This window comes from Balaenoptera ricei, chromosome 15 (genome assembly GCF_028023285.1).
Source record: "Balaenoptera ricei isolate mBalRic1 chromosome 15, mBalRic1.hap2, whole genome shotgun sequence".
Taxonomy (NCBI): Eukaryota; Metazoa; Chordata; class Mammalia; order Artiodactyla; family Balaenopteridae; genus Balaenoptera; species Balaenoptera ricei.
Window position 1 is genome coordinate 61,393,912 of NC_082653.1, and position 19,578 is coordinate 61,413,489.

The window sequence follows — 19,578 nt, forward strand, 5'->3', positions numbered from 1 at the left end:
GTGGTTACTCCTAGCAATTATGTTTTCAAGTAACCGCCACATTAAAGTAATGTGGAGGGCTTGGTTTAAAATAACAAAAACCAGACAATTTAAAGTGTGCATTCAGTTGTGGCTGGAGGTTCTTAAAAACAGAAACATTTCTGGCAGTGCACATTTTTCTAGTCTGGGTCGCCTTTGCTAAAGCTGCACCAGGAGCGGCATTGGTGTTTTATTTGCTGAATCATACTTTTGGACTGGTTGCAAATTTTCATGCTCAACGGGTAGAGGAATAAGCCTGTGGAATTTGACATAGGTGATGCAGATTCTCTGATTCTGCATGGTGACAGTTGTTCATGGCCTTGGAAATGTCGCAGTATGTTGGCAAAGTCAATGTGTACATGGTTTGAAAATGGGTTACTAAGTAGAAGGTCTTAGGTTTCATTATATTAAATAATTTGACATTATTTATTTGTGAACTGGACCATAAAATGATATGAGAAATAGTCACATTTTAGAGCAAAATACACCAGCCATTGGAAGTTTTATGACCAAATCTCACAGCCCTGAAAGATATGGTAAATTGCGCCAACTCTGATATGGCAATCATATCCAATTCTGGTTTTGATGGAAATGAGCACATTCTCCTTCAGAATGCACTGGGAAATAAGTTGAACCTAGGTGTATGTGAGTCCCAAACATCACAAGTGAGTGAATGTGACCATGAGGTAGAGAAAGCTGAAATGGTATTGAGTCCTTGGCTATAAAAGGCAGCTGTTGAAAGTTTCTCATTTGAAGTTTCAATTTTTAGGATGATTTTGGATCAGCACTTGAGTGGAATAACAAAATCATTGAAGGCACTCAAATTTCACCATTCCATCAGGCAAAAAGGACAGGCGACATTAATGAATCTTGCTTTAGTAAGGGATTTTTTAAAAAAATATTTATCTTTTTGGTTGTGTTGGGTCTTAGTTGCAGCAGGTGGGCTCCTTAGTTGTGGCATACGAACTCTTAGTTGGGTCATGCATGTGGGATCTAGTTCCCCAACCAGGGATCAAACCCAGGCCCCCTGCATTGGGGGCATGTAGTCTTAACCACTGTGCCACCAGGGAAGTCCCTTTAGTAAGGGATTTTTGTTTAAAGTTGTACTGAGAATAAATTACTGTTCAGAGATGGGTGTCTAGGTACTGAGCAATTCAGAAGTCTCCTGTGACAGGCTAACTTGGTTTATTTATGATTCTTGCTTTTAGTCTATATTTGTGTTTCAGTAATCAATGGTCTTTTTATACCAAGAAAAAAAATGTGTCTTGTAATATTTTACTGGGTAGAATTACACCAGAGCATTCCTGGCAAACTACAGGGGAGAATTCCAGGTGTGTTATGTCACAAACACTGCATTCTCATAAGAATTACCACAGATATTAATTTCATATAATTCTGCTAGTTTGGTTCAATCCTTATTTCCAAGTGTTTTTGGGACTATCTGAAGATAAGAAGCATATAGCCTTTCCACAGATTTACATTAATAAGTTTAATTGATATAACAAGTTAATTCAGTAGTTGGTAGTGATTGTGTTTCCTTGTAATTACATGTTTGTCTTTTGTTGACTTACAGGAGCTCTTTATATATTGTAGACATGTGGGAAAAATTTGCATGTTCAGAACAAAGAATGATTTGGGAAGTTCATGAGAAGATAGGACTAGATAACTGATATTTATCAGTTATTAAATGTTCAAGAAGCCAAGCTGTCACCAGAGCCCACTCTGACCAGTAGAGAGCTAGGAGAGAAGGAATTCTGTCTAATAACCAGAAAGTAGGACCAGATCTTGGTGCCAGAATTAGCATGCACCTATTGAATATAAAACCCTTTTCTGGACATTATGGGAGCTACAAAGATCTACCATTGCAAAAAACGGAATGAAAGATGCATCTATTTGTGATACAACAAGAAGGGACACATCGTGCCACTTTTAGGGTGTTCTTCACTAAACATTCAAGTTGCCAGATTTGACTGGAAATTCGATAGGCCCAACTTAAATGTTATTTTCATCTCTGTTCAATTACCCACTTGACATTGCTTTAAGAGAATAATCATCTCCATCTATTTATCTCTCCTCCTCTTGATACTAACGCTAGATCACTTTATGATCTTTCCCTTATGCTTTGTTTAAATGCTAAGAGAATCAACATTCAGTCTGGAAATCTGGATATTTGGAAGGAGGGGAGTGGAGAAGGACTAGGGTGAAGGCAAATAGGGGGCAGAGGGCTTCAATGTGGGGAAATTTTTTGCCAACCTTTATCAGTTTTGTGAAGCTGATTTTTCCTGTGATATGCAGGACTTGCCTTTTTTATCTGAAGATGGATTTTTCTTCAGCAGATGCTGCTCAGGGTCTTTCCAGGCATTCAGTGATATTGCCTAAAAATATTTAGTCTGATAATCAAAAGGGCTTGGACCTCTTTGATTAACAGGATGTAGATTCAGATGAGATAGTGATTTTCTGCAAAGGCTCCTAGGCTTCTGTGTAATTACAGTTTGCTTTTGAAGGCACATTTTGTCCTCAAGTGCCGTGAACATGCTCTGTCTCCCCGACCCCAGCCTCCCTGCCTGCCAATGACACCTCCCACCCCTTTTGAGAGTCCAGGGTAAATGTAGGCTCCCTTTGGTGTTAAGAACGGGATGAACCGTTTTTTTTTTTTTTCCTTTTTTGGCTGCACCGGCGGCTTGTAGGATCTTAGTTCCCCGACCAGGGATCAAACCCACGCCCCCCGCAGTGGAACTGCGGAGTCCTAACTGCTGGAATGCCAGGGAAGTCCCTAGTGTTAAGAATGGGAGACATGAGTGAGGGGCTGTGGGGACACCATATCACCTGGATCACCGTTTCTCAACTTGTTTGTGTTAAAAGCACACTTTGTTTTTTTGAAATAAAATTTTAATTTGGGAGTAATTGTATATTTATAGAAAAGTGGCAAAGACAGTACACAGAGTTCTGTATATTCCTCAGCCACTTTGATGTTAACATCTTACATGACTATAGTATGGTCAAAACTAAGAAATCAACATCAGTATGTTATTTTTAGCTAAATGGTAGATATTGTTTGGATTTCACTAGTTTCTTCCTTAACGTCCCTTTTCTGTTTCAGGATCCAATCCAGGACACTACATTACAGTAGTACAGCCAACTTGATAGTAGAATTATGGTTGTGCAATATTGTTTAATGATGTGGTGAAGGCTGGAATCAACACTGAATAAGTCAGCGGCAATTACAAAACCTTTATTGCCGCCGTATAAAAAGTGTCTCCCAGTGTCTATGAAAACATCCACGTTAAATTATTCACCTGCTCACTGTTGGAATGGACCCAGTTGCTGTCCTGACTGTGCTCTCATGTATACTCACGGGACAAAGGACCCTCACGTTCCATACAAACATGCAACCCCACTTTGGAATGGGGTTAATGTTACAGTATTTATTTCACGGCATAATCTGAGCAAGTGAGATCTCACCCCAAACTCTGGAGAAATGCTGACTTGATATTTCAGGGCACAGAATCCATCAGAAAGACCAGGTTCTTATTCCAGCTTCTACTCACACCCTCTCCTCCCCCAGGACCATTCCCAAGTGGCTTTACAAGGAATCAGATGAAAAGCAAACCCATGATTTAGTTTCTGAAGAGGTTGTACAGCTCATACCTAGGGCCAAATGGATTTCCATTCATTTGTCCATATTTACCAAGGCACCCGGGATGTCCCATACTCGACTTTTGGAGATACTGGAAGGAATATTCCCAAATACTTTTTTTTTTTTTTAATTTAATTTAATTTAATTTTATTTATTTATTTATGGCTGTGTTGGGTCTTCGTTTTTGTGCGAGCGCTTTCTCTAGTTGTGGCAAGCGGGGGCCACTCTTCATCGCGGTGCGCGGGCCTCTCACTGTCGCGGCCTCTCCTGTCGCGGAGCACAGGCTCCAGACGCGCAGGCTCAGTAATTGTGGCTCATGGGCCCATCTGCTCTGCGGCATGTGGGATCCTCCCAGACCAGGGCTCGAACCTGTGTCCCCTGCATTGGCAGGCAGATTCTCAACCACTGCGCCACCAGGGAAGCCCTCCCAAATACTTTTTAAAAATTGGGGGGAATTACCAACAAGGACCTACTGTATAGCACAGGGAAGTTTCCTCAATATTTTGTGATAACGTATAAGGGAAAAGATCTGAATTACTGTGCTGTACACCTGAAACTAACATTGACATTGTAAATCAACTATAGTTCAATAAAAAATAAGTAAAATAAAAAAAAAAATAAATAAACAAATAAGTAAAAAAGTAAATTTGGGGGTAATTTCCTAAGCAGGACAGGGAAAAAGATAAATATAGATACAAAAGAAATATGTGAGATAGTGCAATAGTAACAGTAAACTGCACAGACAGCATTCTAAACCCCTACCACATTGAATCCTACAGAACTTATTGGGTTGGTACTATTATTTTCACCATCATAAGGACAGATAAACTGAAGTCAGAGAGGTTAAGTGGCTTGTCCAAAGTTCATACAGTTACTAAGTAGTAGAGCTGGGATTTAAATGGGGCCAGTCACATCCCAACATCTGTGTTTTTAACCACCACACTACATTACCTTTCCTTGTGGTACAGATGTTTGCCGAAGGGGGAAGAAAGGATATGTTAAGTGAACCTAAAGAGCAGTTGGCATTCCAGGAAAGAGCTGTTTCCAAAATACTCTCCAATGTACTGTCTTGTGATGAGTCCTCCCTTAGGGCTAATAACTAATATTTGTCAAGCCCTTCCTAAGTGGAGGCATTGTGCTAAGTGCTTGGAATATATTAGCTCCTTTCATATGCAAAGCAACCCTCAAACTGCCTAGGCTCATTCCTGCCTCAGGGCCTTTGCACATTCTGTGCTTCCTGCCTACAGCACAGGCTCCCAGGCCTTTTCCATCTCATCTCTTACCCCTATTGCCACTTCATTAGAGAGGACTTCCTTGTCTACCTTTTTGGCCCCCAAATCACCCACTGTTCCCCATTTTCCCATTATTCTCTTCATGAGTTTTGTATTCTCCGAAGTTGTCTTACTCATTATTTTACTTATGCTTCTTTCACTACGATGTAAACTCCACGAGAGCAAATGCTTTGTACTGTCACAGCTGTACTCCCCACAGCAGGAACTGGGCTGGCTCATGGCAGCAGCTCCATAAATTTTTGTCTAATAAATGAAAAAGCCTATGGAAGAGGTTTCATTTTGTGGGGGATGATAGATGAAACAAAATGGGAAAAGTATTGTTATTGTAGCCGGGTGACCAAATACATGGGGATTCATTATTCTATCTTTGTGTATATTTGAAAATATCCATAATAAAATTAAAAATTAAAGAGCTTGTCCATGATATCATAGTTAATATACAGAGGAGCCAGGATTCAAGCCCAGGTCTGTCTGATTCCATAGCCTGAACTTTAATGGATGCACTTGGGTTATCTTCTGGTGAATAACCAGGCTCAGGATGGGTAGGAATCAAGACACCTCAGGAGGTGGAGTGGGTAAAACATCACTATCGTTTCTGTCCTTAATGTGCTCAATCACTGTGTCTTTTAGTTCACTTTATCCAGAGAGAAAATGTGATTGGTTTCTGACCAACCAATGGCCTGGCTTCCCTGGATCAGCTCTCTGACCCCAGATTAATCAGTTGGGTGGGATGGAGAGTGTCTTGGTCTCCTTCTCAGGACTGTAGTGGGACTAGGTCTCCAAGAAGGCTGTGTTTGAGCAGCAGGGTGGAGATTGCTGTTTTAAGCTTCCTTGGGGCAGGGGCAGGGTTTACATTTGTCTTACTCTCTCGCCTGTACCTCCAGTGCCTAGTAATTACACAGTATTCAACGGATATTTGTTAAATGAAGGGATACATGCATGTATGAATGAATGTCTAGCACAAGCTCCATAAGAGATCCAGGGGAACCCATTAGCAGGACCCTTGGGATTTTGAGTTTTGAGGGAACTTGGCGATTCCAACTCCTATGAGGCTTTCACTCTCTTCTAAGAAGCGACAGCTACCAACACTGTTGTTCCTGAAATGACTGGAGAGGATGGTCTTTCCATCTGAAGATCTATGACTCTAATGGTTTTGGCACACAGGTCAGCAAATCTTAGAGCTGATAAGAGTTAGGGGGTGGATCTATACTGAATCCACTAAAAACATTTTTAGGTTCAGGGCCGTAGCTTGAGTTGACTTTGTGTGGTTTTAGATCAAGAGCTCTGGTTTTCTCTTGAAGCATTCAGTGTTATAGATGAGATCCTGACATGTGATGATGCTCATTAGATATTAGACAATATATCTTTGAGGTGGTTCAGTGAGGGCGTGGGGGATGTGGGCTTGGGAGGTGGACATGGTTGGCTTGGGTGTCTGCTCTGTCACCTGTTAGCTGCCCAGGCTTGGAAAAATTTATTTAATTCTGTAAACTTCAGTTTTCCATTCTATGAAAAGAATAAAATAACATCTCCCTTACAAGATTGTTGTGGAGATTACATGAATTAACACATATAAAGGATTTAGCTTAATGCCTGGTAACATACACATTGGTTGTTACTATTATTATTTGTGGAGTGAGTGAGCATTAATGTTAAGGTGGTCCGTTCGCTAGGGGCCAGTGATGCACATTGGTATGAATTTGTTGTGCAGTTGTCTTCACGGTGAAAATATTTTCACTCTGTGTGCCTGTTGATAACCCCATTTGTGTGTGTGTGTGTGTGTGTGTGTGTTTTTACTACTAATGTTTTTGATGCAAATGAGAACTGAAGAAACTGTCAATTCCTTCCCAAGGAGATAGTTGGGATGGAGCAGCTGTCCCATTCTTAGCCATTTGTTCCTGTCTTATGTTCTTCTATTCTCATTAAAACACATGAGCTTTCATTCTGGTAGGAGTGTTAATTTTAATATTTATTTACACTGGCAGACCAGACCTGTAGGAATCTGTCTGGCCCCCAACATGTCTTATAGTTCTACCTAGAAAATGAGATTTGTGTGTGTGTGTGTGTGTGTGTGTGTGTGTGTGTGTGTTTGTGTCTACGTGTGTGCATACACAGGCAACAGAAACAGAGCCCTTAAAAGAAAAAAAAGAATCACCACTTTCTGTAAGTCAACTCTTGGGCTCTTTTCAAAAATTGCTACTAATGCTGGCCACATGGCATTGCCTAATTGGATCTATATTGCCTTTCCAAAGTGCTTCCAACCAGCTGTAGGACTATTTGTAAAGAAAGCCTAAGTGCTTATCACAGTGTCTGGTTTAGTTTAAAAGATGCCAAGTTCTGCTCCTTCCATTCTAGGGAAAGCCTATCCAGTTCCTTTGGGAGAGCATTTCTATTTAGATATCTGGATTCAAAGATGCAACATGCCTACTATGTGATTGACGGTGTGGATTAAAAAAGAGGAATAAATGAAACAGAATAATGCTTGTTCTGCTCCTACCACATACATGCATTTTCCTCCTCACAACAATCCATGAAATAATTGAAATAGGTACTGCACCTACATATTATAGATGAGGAAACTATGGCATAGAGAGTTTAAGTAACCTGCCCAAGGCCATAGAGATTTTTAGTAAGGAGTTCAGACCAGAGACATGGGTTCAGGCATGAACTCTATTCATGACTTTTCTCATGCCTTTCCCAAGGACTTGCACCGGGTGATGTAGCAGATTATGTTTCTTTTTCTCCTTCTCCCCCTTATTTATTGAGCCTCACTAAGAATCACTATATTAAATGACACTCATCTCTGAAAATGGACCAACTGGATAAAGCCGTCATTTCTGTCCTAGAGGACTCAGATATTAGCCAATCGTTTGCTTTCTTGTCATTAATATTTCCACATCCTCAATCAACATTGAATTGATATTTATTAAAATTCTGCTACGTGTCAGGCAACGTGTTAGGAAAACCAGAGGTATGAGGATGAATGAGACAAAAATAAGAAATATCCTCTGGATCTTATGATACAGTCGGGGAGATGGAAGAGAAAACAGGTAATTGCAAAGCAGCCTGATAGGGATAATAAGTACAGGATGCTATGGGAGCATAATGGGGGCCTCCTCAAAACACTTGGGGCTGAGGAGGAGGGACGGGAGATTGGAACAAATTTTCCTGAGAAATAGGTATTTTGCTCTTAGGGAGAAATACTTCCCAACAACTTTCCAAGAATCAGAGTGAAAGAGGGACTTCCCTGGTGGCGCAGTGGTTAAGAATCCGCCTGCCAACGCAGGGCACACGGGTTCGAGCCCTCGTCCGGGAAGATCCCACGTGCTGCGGATCAACTAAGCCCGTGCGCCACAACTACTGAGCCTGCGCTCTAGAGCCCGCGAGCCAAGCCACAGCTGCTGAGCCCGTGTGCCACAACTACTGAAAACTGCGTGCCACAACTACTGAAGCCCGTGTGCCTAGATCCCGTGCTCCGCAACAAGAGAAGCCACTGCAATGAGAAGCCCATGCACTGCCACGAAGAGTAGCCCCTGCTCGCCACAGCTAGAGAAAGCCCGCACCCAGCAACGAAAACCCCACGCAGCCAAAAAATAAACAAAGTAATTTATTAAAAAAAAAGAGTGAAAGAAAGCAGTACATTTTTATGTACTGACTTTGCTTGCTTTTGATTGAGGGGAGAACTGTCAGTCCTAGAATACAGCTCGCTGTTGCAGGTCTGATTACTTTTATACAAATTATAGAAAGGGGGAAGAGGATTTTGTTCGGTTAGGGTCATACTGCTTTTGGTAGGAAAATTAAAATGCCATGTCTGACGTGGGAAGAACAAAACTTCAGGATGAGCTTTCAAGAGTTGAATAGAGATTTTTTTCAGAACAGTCTTTGCGTTCAAGTCAGCTGGCTGTTCTTGGAGATTAGCACTGAATATTTACTTCTTTTAAAAATAATTGCCAATATAAAACTAAGCAACATAGTTTAATACCATAATACATATATTAAAATAATTTATAATAAGGCTTTAAGAAACCGCCTGAAAAAAAATCCCAGTAAGGATTCTCAGTAAAGTTAATTATAAGTTGAAAAGGAAATCCGATCACATTAGTCTGAGAATGCAGTTAATGAAACTAAGTGTAATCATAATCTGAATATTTCATTAAATGGAGACTTAAACTCATTAATTTAGGTATTAGGCTTGGATTGTGTGCTCTCATGAAGACTGCCACACTCTAAGCCGAGCCTGGACTTCACACATTGAAATCCAATCCTTCGTCCAGGGAGACAGGCTTCTTCTCTGAGATCTGTCCACGGTGCCGAATCGTACCCTGGATGTATAATATTATAGTCATTCAAACCACCCAGCAAGAAAAGTCTATCTCAAAGAATTTTGGAGCTGGAGGGAACTTTGGGAATCATTTTGCCTTTGGTTTACCACATTTTTGGTTTCAAAGGTAACTAAAAATTAAAAAAAAAAAAAAAATAGAAGAACTGGGGAACCAACATACTGTGCTAACTTTCAATTTTGCAAGAAAGGAAATTATGTAAAAAGTAACTATGAGATAACACCAAACATTTAGGTAAGAAATAGATCTCAAAATAAAATACAATTCCTAAATCGAATGAAATTAACTCACAAAAAACTCATTCCACTATCCTTATATTTCCTCATTATTTGTGACCGCCAGTCAGCTGAAAATGAGAACATGGATTTACATTTTGGGGAATTACTGATCATCCCTTAAATGGTTTGCTCATTGGATGAGTATTTGTTGGGCACTGTACCTACTATGTGCTAGGCGCTGGGGCTTGGTGCTAGGGATACAGAGCACCAAGTCATATATGCATATATGACTTCATGGTGCTTATAGTCAGTTCATTCTCTGCATTTTACAAATAATGAAACTGAGGTCTAGGGAAATGTTTTTTTTTTTTAAAGTGACACAACCATGAAACTTGTCAGGTTAATACTGTTTAAAGAACATCCCTGAATATTTAGGACACAATTATTGATCACAAATACATGTATACTTTTCAGCTCTTGGAAATGGACTTAAGGATGTGAAATGAAGGGATAGAGTTCATAGCTATTTGTTCAGTGCCTCTTCAGTTAGATGCCTTACCTGTTATCCAAAGGAAGCTCTTTGAAATATTCAGATACTCTTGACATTTTAACAAAATATTGAATTGCCTAAAGCCCATGAATTGGAAGTTGTGCAAGGGCAGCATGTGATTTTTGATTTCCTTTATTGAGTAATAACAAGGAATGGAGAAAACACCTCATTCTTCAGAGGCATTGTTTAAAAATATTTAGTACATATATTCAAAGTCAGGGAAGGTCATCAATCAAACAGTTCTTTGGTAATAGCTGACAAGGATGTTGTATAAGCATTTTTTTTTTAAAAGAGAGAACATGCATGTTTAATATGTTAAAAATTATATTAGTGAAGACAAGAATATACACTTTTAAAAAATTTTTTATTTCATTAAAGTTAGTTGATTTACAATGTGTTAATTTCTACTGTACAGCAAAGTGATTCAGTTATACATATATATACAAAGAATGTACACTTAAAGGCATGAGAGAATGTTGTCTGTGTCAAAAGAAAATACAAATGAGGTAGTTTACCTAAATCAAAAGACTAGAAGTATGATTCAATCCCTGATCCTGCTTCTTCTTTTTTCATTGAAGTATAATTGATCCACAACACCATGTTAGTTCCAGATACACAACATAGTGACTTGACACTTCTATACATTACAAAATAATCACCACTGTATAAGCATATTTTAAAAAATTGTCCTTATGAACATTTTTGTTCTGCTAATCAGCTTAGAGGTGGCTTGTTTCAGATCCTGGTATTGTTCTTTAAAATATGTATTCATTATTATTTTATTTACATGAGTATTATATATATATAATTGTGAAAATATTCACATAATATGGTACTGAAAATCTTGCTTCTGTCATTAATCATGGCCTCTTTATATATACAAAATAATCTCCAGTCATATAATTATTAATTCTGTGTAAAGTAGAACATTTCATTTTATTTCAACATGACTAGGTCCATCATTTTGCTGTTGAACTGTTGGAAAGAAAAATCACTTACTTCTAGGGTTGCTAGGAGGATAGGATGCATACTTGGAGCTGCTTGAAGCTACCTTGCCATCACAAGGGGGTGATCCTGCCATGGAATAAAGCCATTGAGAGGAAAGGCAGAATAGAGAGGGGGAGAGAGTGAGTTTATTTCTGATACTGTTTGAGTTCCTGGATCCAGCCGTACCTGAAGCCATGGGCTTTTCAGTAACAGAATGAATTTCTTTCAAATTTAATCAGCTTGAGTTGGGTTTCTGTCACTTGCAATGGAAAGGATGCTGATTTCTCTAAGCAACAGCTACCATTTATAAATTACCCACAGTTTTCAATACTTAGGTTATCTCATCTAGTTCTTAGAAAAATCACCTGGGACTATAGCCTCTTAGCCAGAAATACTCAGATTTATCCAGAAATGTACTAACTCTGTTGTGACTTTTATCCTACCAGACTGTGAGCTCTTCGAGTTCTGAGATTGTGTTCTTTTCTGTGTATCTCTATTTCCAGCATTTAGACTTGAACACACAGTAGGCAGTTAGTAAATGCTTGGTGAATAAACTAATGAAGCCCAGCCACTTTAACTAGCTGTGACCGGTCTAAGCTAACAGCGCTAGTTAAGTGGCAGAACAAGGACTAGAGCCCCAGTCTCCAAACTCCAGGTCTAGTGCTCTTGTGTTTGGCCATTGGGCAATTTGGGCCATAGTGACATGTGGATCTTCACCTGAACTTCATTACATCACTTCCTGCTTAAAACTCTGCAATTGAGCTTGCTAAAGCCCATTTTCATTGCAATAATAATAACAATTAAACTCCTCACTTGCCTACTTGGTCTCACATAACCTGGCCCAAGTGCTATATCATTCACTTGACCACAGTGAGCTCTCTTTTTTCTTATTTAAATGAGCCAGGATTGCTTTCACCTTAGGTAGGGGCTTTCCTTTTGCTTTTCCCTCTGCCTTCCCCCATTCTATGCATCATTTGCATTTTGGCTAAACTGTTATCCCTTTAGGGAAGCCTCCCTATAGAAAGTAGCCCACCCTACGGACAGAATCCCACCACCATCCTTTCTGTTAGGTCACCATTTTCTTTCCATCATAGCTCATATCACTACCTAAACATCATCTTGTTTACTTGTTTCTTTTGTATCATCCCCACTCAAAGATCAGCTCCACAAGACAGAGGACCTTTTCTGTCTTGTTTCCTACTGTATTCCCAGTGCCAGCACAGTGCCTGGAGCTCTCTCCCTATATAGTAGGTGCTCAATAAAAATTTATTGAATGAATGCTTGCAAAATACAACACTGAGCACATTTTCTCAAGTAATTGCTATTCTTACTTTTTCTTGTCGACTCATCAGGGTTTTATTCTTATGGACTAAACCTTCAGTGTGGTTATCAAGGTTTAGCAAATGCCAAGTTACATGCCAAGAGAAATTACATACATTAAAAAAAATCATGAATAGGTATGGCAGCATTACCTGGAAATTTTGAAATGTCACACAAATTCCAGGCCACCGATTTGAGCACAATTGATTTTTTTCAATAACATTTCCTCCCATTTCATTCCTTTGGGCTTCTCTGTGTCTTAGGTCCCCTCAGGATGTCCCTCTCCATCTTGGCTCTCAATTTCATTAGCATGAAAGCAAACTAAGAAGGGAATTGGGCGTGTATACTATTTATGAAATGACTATGTTGTGTTGACGTGCACAATTAAAAAACTTTACTCTGGTGATGCCAAGTAACCTTAATAATTACCTGCTTAGGATTATAATACTGATTTTCAAGTATTGCAAAGCAAACTATTAAATCCCCAACAGCTACGTTCCACATTTAATTATTATATTTAAAAGGAAGTCTTGGGACTTCCCTTGTGGCACAGTGGTTAAAAATCCGCCTGCCAAGGCAGGGGACATGAGTTCAAGCCCTGGTCCAGGAAGATCCCACATGCTGCGGAGCAACTACCCCATGTGCCATGACTACTGAGCCTGCGCTCTAGAGCCTGCGAGCCACAACTACTGAACCCACTTGCCACAACTACTGAAGCCTGCATGCCTAGAGCCTGTGCTGTGCAACAGGAGAAGTCACTGCCATGAGAAGCCTGCGCACCACAACAAAGAGTAGCCCCTGCTCGCTGCAACTAGAGAAAGCCCGCGTGCAGCAACGAATGCAGCCAAAAAAAAAAAAAAAAAATGAGTCTTAAAATCCAGAGGGAGGAGATGGTGGATACAAAGAAAAAAAAAACAACACAGCAGATCCATGGATTCATTTCATATCCTATAACTGGGCAGTTCTCCAGTGGCAAGCCATAAGCCCTGGCCTGTCTATGGTTAAGATCAATTACTTACCTACCCTTTGAATTTGAATTCCAAAATGCCCCCAGTGTGTCACTGGATCTTATAATCCTCACTCCCAGAGCAAAATCAGGTCAAGCTAAGAAAAGCACTCAAGAACAAGAGATGCAGCCTCTGAATTTTCCATCAGGAATGTTCTGAGCATCCCCTGCCTCCCAGGATACTTTTTAGTAAAAGTATGGGAAAGAAATGGGATATATCATGGTGGGTAGAGGGCATGGAGGGAGGACATCGTTCTTGGTTCCCTTTGCCTGGTTTTCCGTCTTTGTATCCCATTGTGGTTGCTTCAGCAGGTTATTGTTCATGCCAGCCTATTTTATTATGCATCACTGTATGTGAAACACTCTAGGAGGCTTATTTAGGGTAAAAGTAATAACATCAATAGTTAGCATTTATTGGATACCTGCTGTGTGTCAGGTGGTTCAAATATATTATCTCATTTAATTCTCTTAATGAACCTGCATGTTGGGTGGGATTATCTATTTCTGACCGAGTAAGTAGGCACAGTATCTATCTGATACATGGATTCAAATATTGTACAACGTAGTCTGACTCCAAAGCCTGAGCTCTTTCTTCCACCCAGAGTAGGCACAGAGGTTTCCTTTTGGGTGCTGTCACTGATGACTGGAGGTAGAGTGTTGAAAGGGATTTTGAGGCTAGATTCAAGCTCAGTGAGCATGAGTGCTGTGATTGATTAGCCATGTCTGCTCTGAGAGCCGGCTAGGAGAGTAGTGCTTGTTTGCCATGTATTTACACTCCTATTTCTGCTACACGTTTGATACAAGCCCCTAAAGTCAAAGGACTTAATGATTTTGTAAATGAGGGAAGATAAATGTAATATAAAATGAGGGAGTATAAACCCACTTGATGGATTGGGAAGGCCTCAAGTGTGTAGTGCTTAACATATGGTGTTTGAATGTATAGTAGGTGATTAGCATATCTTTGTTTAATGAATGAATGAATACATGAGTGGATAGTTGGAGGCATATTACAACCCTTTATCCTCCGAGGTTCTCTAAGTTATTTACATGTATCAAGTCATACCACCATAAAAGTACATAATAGAACTGCATTCCTTTATTTGCTATAGGAATGTCAACCCAGGACTGAATTTTACTAGTAATATCTTTGATCTTTTTAAAAAACATCATAGTTGATATAACAAAGGGCAACATGAAGAATGCATTTGCATTCTTATAAATCTGCTGTTGAAAATGGGGCATATTGCGTTGTTCAATATCCTTTATATAGGGAATGACTTCTGTATTACACATTTATTCAACAAATCTTTTTCTTGCATTATCTAGTTAGACACTGTGCTAATGGAGCGAAAACCAGCTAGGTCTCTGACCTCTAGAGTCTATATTTGAGTGGGGTAAGACTGTTCTCAGATCTAATAGATTAAAAAAGTGTAAGAGTTACTACTTGTGAAAAGTATGGGAGGAGACAAGGAAGGTGATGGGATAAAGGATAACAAGGCTAACATCACTGAGAAAGTAACAATTCATGAGAAACCCAAGAATGAATGAGAAGGAACCGTCCAAGTGAAGTGTGGGGGAAAGTGAAGGCAGGCAGAAAAAACAGAATGTGCAAAGGTCCTGAGGCAGGAAGGTTCATCTGTGGAATTAAAGGAAGACCAGTGGGGCTAGAGTCTGGTGAGAGAGGGGAAGAGGTTATATATGTAAATGTGGAGAAATGCTATTCAGAAATGAGAACAAAGTGAGACACTAATTACAGGCATACCTTATTTTATTGTTTTGCTTTATTGTGCTTCACAGATACTGCATCTTTACAAACTGAACGTTTGTGGCAACGCTGTGTTGAGCAAGTCTATCAGCGCCATTTTTCCAACAGTATTTGCTCACTCTGTGTCTCTGTGTCACATTTTGGTAATTCTCATACTATTTCAAATTCTTCACCAGCAAAAAGATCACAATTTGCTGAAGGCTTAGATGATGGTTAGCATTTTTTAGCAATAAAGTATTTTTATTATTTTATTTTATTTTTATTTTTATTTTTATTTTTTTTAAGAATTCCTGAGATTTTTTTTTTTTTAATTTTATTTATTTATTTATTTATTTTTGGCTGTGTTGGGTCTTCGTTTCGGTGCGAGGGCTCTCTCCAGCTGCGGCAAGCGGGGGCCACTCTTCATCGCGGTGCGCGGGCCTCTCACCATCGTGGCCTCTCTTGTTGCGGAGCACAGGCTCCAGATGCGCAGGCTCAGTAGTTGTGGCTCACGGGCCTAGTCGCTCTGCGGCATGTGGGATCTTCCCAGACCAGGGCTCGAACCCGTGTCCCCTGCATTAGCAGGCAGATTCTCAACCACTGCGCCACCAGGGAAGCCCAATAAAGTATTTTTAAATTAAGGTATGTACATTTTTTCAGACATCATGCTATTGCACACTTAATACACTACAGGCTAGTGTAAACATAACTTTTATATGCACTGGAAAACCAAAAAACTTGTGTGACTTGTTTATTGCAATATTCGCTTTATTGCAATGGTCTGGAACTGAGCCTGCAGTATCTCTGAGGTGTGTCTGTATAGATCATAGCTACAGTTTTTGAGCACCTACTAGGCACTGTGTTAGGTGCTTTACATCTGTTATATTATGTCCCAGTGATTGATCTGTCCCTCTAATCGGGCTTTCCAATGGGTGTTCCACTGAACACTAGTCCTTTGAGATGTTTTGCAAAATTAGAATTTCTTGACCAAATAAATTTGGGCATAGCTACATGCTCTCTCAACCTGTTGAAGATTTTCAAGGCATATTATTAGCACCCTGAAGACTGAGAATAAAATGTAAAAATATAAAAAAGCCATTTATAATTGCATTCATTTCAATGTTTTTCAAACTGATAGATCTATTAAACATCTTTTTGTGTAGCAATTATTGATATATAGAGGAAACGATATTCTGGAGAGTGAATTTTGAGGAATGTTGCGGGATTGATGTTTACTTGGCCCTACTTCATCACCTTCCATGGTCGTAGACTCATTATGTCCCAAGGCAATCCTTTCCGCTTTCTGGCAGACCTCATTGATAGGGAGTGTGTCCATTCCAAAGTTATCAGTCAAGTCCCTTAGAATGGCCTAACAGAGGAAGTGGAGGCCAAAGCTATTAATAATTCTCTTTCCTCCCCTCTGTGCACACTAGTCTCTGTCATGTTTCAAGGTTCAAGGTAAATAGTCCGTATCAGGGTGTTTTGGTTACAAGTAACAGAAATCAGTGCTGTGTGACTTAAGCCTTAAAAAGGGTGCCCTTTTGAAGAATATGGGGTGGTTCATAGAACTGAAGGAACATTTGAAGCACAAAGCTTGACATAGTCACAACCAGGGCAGCTCTAACCAGGGCTGGTGGCTTGAGCTAATCTATGGTCTTATCAAAACTCCCCTGCGGATATCAATCATTATAATCATTTTTCTTTCTTTGTGCCCACTCTACTTAAATATAAGGTCCTGGGGAGAGACTGGCTGGCTCTCATGGAGAACCACATTGAGTCACATGCTCGGCCTTGTCTAGGGAGGGTGGGTACCCTGATTGACAGTCTCACCAAGATTGCACATAGTGAGGAAGACGAAAAGTCTCCAAAATGAAATTGAGATTCTGGGCAGAAGATAGAGGGAATGGAGACTGAGTATTCAAAAAGAGAAACCAAGGTTCAAACAAATCCCATCTTCTGCCTGATCTCTCTTCTGGATTTACATATGCCCTGATGTCCATCCTGGTCCCTTCCATACCACGCAGTTCTATCAACATCCAGATGCCGCCTGGCCATCTTTCCTGCATTGTTTTCCTTCCCTGTGGCTGAGCTCTTAGGGGACGTGTTTGCCCTATGTCTCTAATTAGGCATAATAATGCAACCTATCTAATGTCTCCAGCAAAAGTCGACGTAAGTGATCACGGGGAGATCATTCACGGGGGAGGGAAATCAAGCCCTCAGAAGGGCAGTGTGAGATGTGGGATGGGGAGAGGGGATGTGGTCGGTAAGGAAGGAGATGTGGGCAGAAACGTGGGCGTATGGAAGAGCGCGCTCACAGAAGGCTGCTGAGGCAGGTGGAGAGGAAATAGCCTTGCTGGGGCAGAGGGGCTGCCGCCGGAAGTGAAGAGTGATGAAACTGACGAACGGAAGGCCTCCAAGTCCAGGTGAAGGAATTGAGACCCGAGCCTCCGGGAGTTTTGAGCGGATGTGCTGCCTTACATCACTTCTCTAACAGGTGTCTTGTTGGGTGGTTGGGATGACGGGCGAGAAAGGCCGTTTAAGACAATTTGGGGAAACTCCCTCGCCATCTCAGACACAGCTGCCACTACCTTACCCGTGAAGTCCTTGTTCTAACCATTCACCAAAGTGTTTTGAGGGTTGCTAGGAAACTGGGGATGCTTGAACAGTTGGGATCTGATGATAATAATTCTCTAAGTTTCCATGGTGGGAGGAAGAGCCAGGTCAGTCCAATGCCGTATTTTCTTACCTTACGATGGAGTAGAGTGAGGCAGAAGTGCCTTTAAGATATGTGAATTCTATTCTGTGATCTCGGGGTCAGGGATGGGAAGAAGCAAATGGGAGAGGGGGCGTGAGAGGGAGCGGGAGAGAGCAACATAAATAACGTGAGTATTTCTGCTCACCCTTCCACGCAACGAGCATATGCTCGGAGTGAGACGGGAGACATGAGTCTGCTTTTGCTGCAGACAGACTCACTTCCCACGAGCTTCTCCTGAGTGTGATTCTAGCATTTAAAGATATGCATTTTTCATATAACTTGGCCCCTAAACACAAGCCAGTTACTTCATCTGGTGCTCAACCAGAGAAACAGCCATTGTGGGTAATTTTGGCTGAACTTGATTTTAGCTGCTCCCTCTGGCCTTAGATTCCTGCACAAGACAGGACTCCAATGAATAGTTCTGTGAAATCCTTACTTGGTGGCCATGGATAATCCCATATAACTGGGTTCACCTACTCACCCACCCCTTGGTATAGTGTGGACTGGCTAGAGGGTAGTGGGGCTTATTTGTTCCCTACCCCAATGATGTCTCTGCTGAGATACCATTATAACCTGGAGCAGAAAATACCACCAGGTACCCTTGTACCCTCATACAATTAGCTGGTCCTCCCAAGAACCACTGCCCTGCCCCCTGGGTTATGCAAGCCCATCCTGGCCCTAGCATTGCATATTTGTTGGAGTTTTTTTTTTTTTAATTTATTTATTTTATTTATTTATTTTTGGCTGCGTTGGGTCTTCGTTGCTGCGTGCGGGCTTTCTCTAGTTGCGTCGAGCTGGGGCTACTCTTCCTTGCGGTGTGCGGGCTTCTCATTGTGGTGGCTTCTCTTGTTGTGGAGCATGGGCTCTAGGTGCGCAGGCTTCAGTAGTTGTGGCTCATGGGCTTAGCTTCTCCGCGGCATGTGGGATCTTCCTGGACCAGGGATCGAACCCGTGTCCCCTGCATTGGCAGGCGGATTCTTAACCACTGCACCACCAGGGAAGTCCCTTGTTGGAGTTTTAAGGATTGACTTTTAGGTAGTGGTGGAGCTGGGCGTTTCCCAGAAAGATGGCTTACCCAGGCCTCTGGGCAGTGTCTCTTGCCATTTATTTATAGTACTTTTTTTTTTCTTCCAGTTTTACTGAGATATAATTGACATATAGTACTGTATAAGTTTGTGTACAGCATAATGATTTGACTTACACGCATCATGAAATGATTATCACAATAAGTGTAGTGAACATCCATCATGTCATATAGATACAAAATTAAAGAAATAGAAAAAATTTTTCCTTTGATGAGAACTCTTGGGTTTACTCTCTTAACAAATTTCATAAATAACATACAGTAGTGTTAATTATATTTATCATGTGTACATTACATCCCTAGTACTTGTTTATCTTATAACTGGAAGTTTGTACCTTTTGACTGCCTTCATCTAATTCTCCTCCACCCCTACCTCTGGTAACCACAAACCTGATGCCTTTTTCTATGAGTTTGTTTGTTTGTTCTTCAAGTGTAATTGACCTACAACACTGTGTTAGTTCCTGTTACACAGCATAGTGATACGATATTTCTTTGCATTTCAAAATGATCACTGTGATAAGTCTAGTTATGATCTGTCACCATACAAAGATAATACATAGTTACGGAGTATATTCCCTACACTGTACATTTCATTACCGTGACTCATTTATTTTGCAACTGGAATTTTGT

General features: G+C 40.6%; 1 protein-coding gene across 2 annotated transcripts in view; it reads left to right on the plus strand.

The window, feature by feature from the left end:
• SHISA9 (shisa family member 9) overlaps positions 1–19,578 on the plus strand; it is a 294,030-nt gene that overhangs the window by 11,890 nt on the left and 262,562 nt on the right. The window lies entirely within an intron of this gene.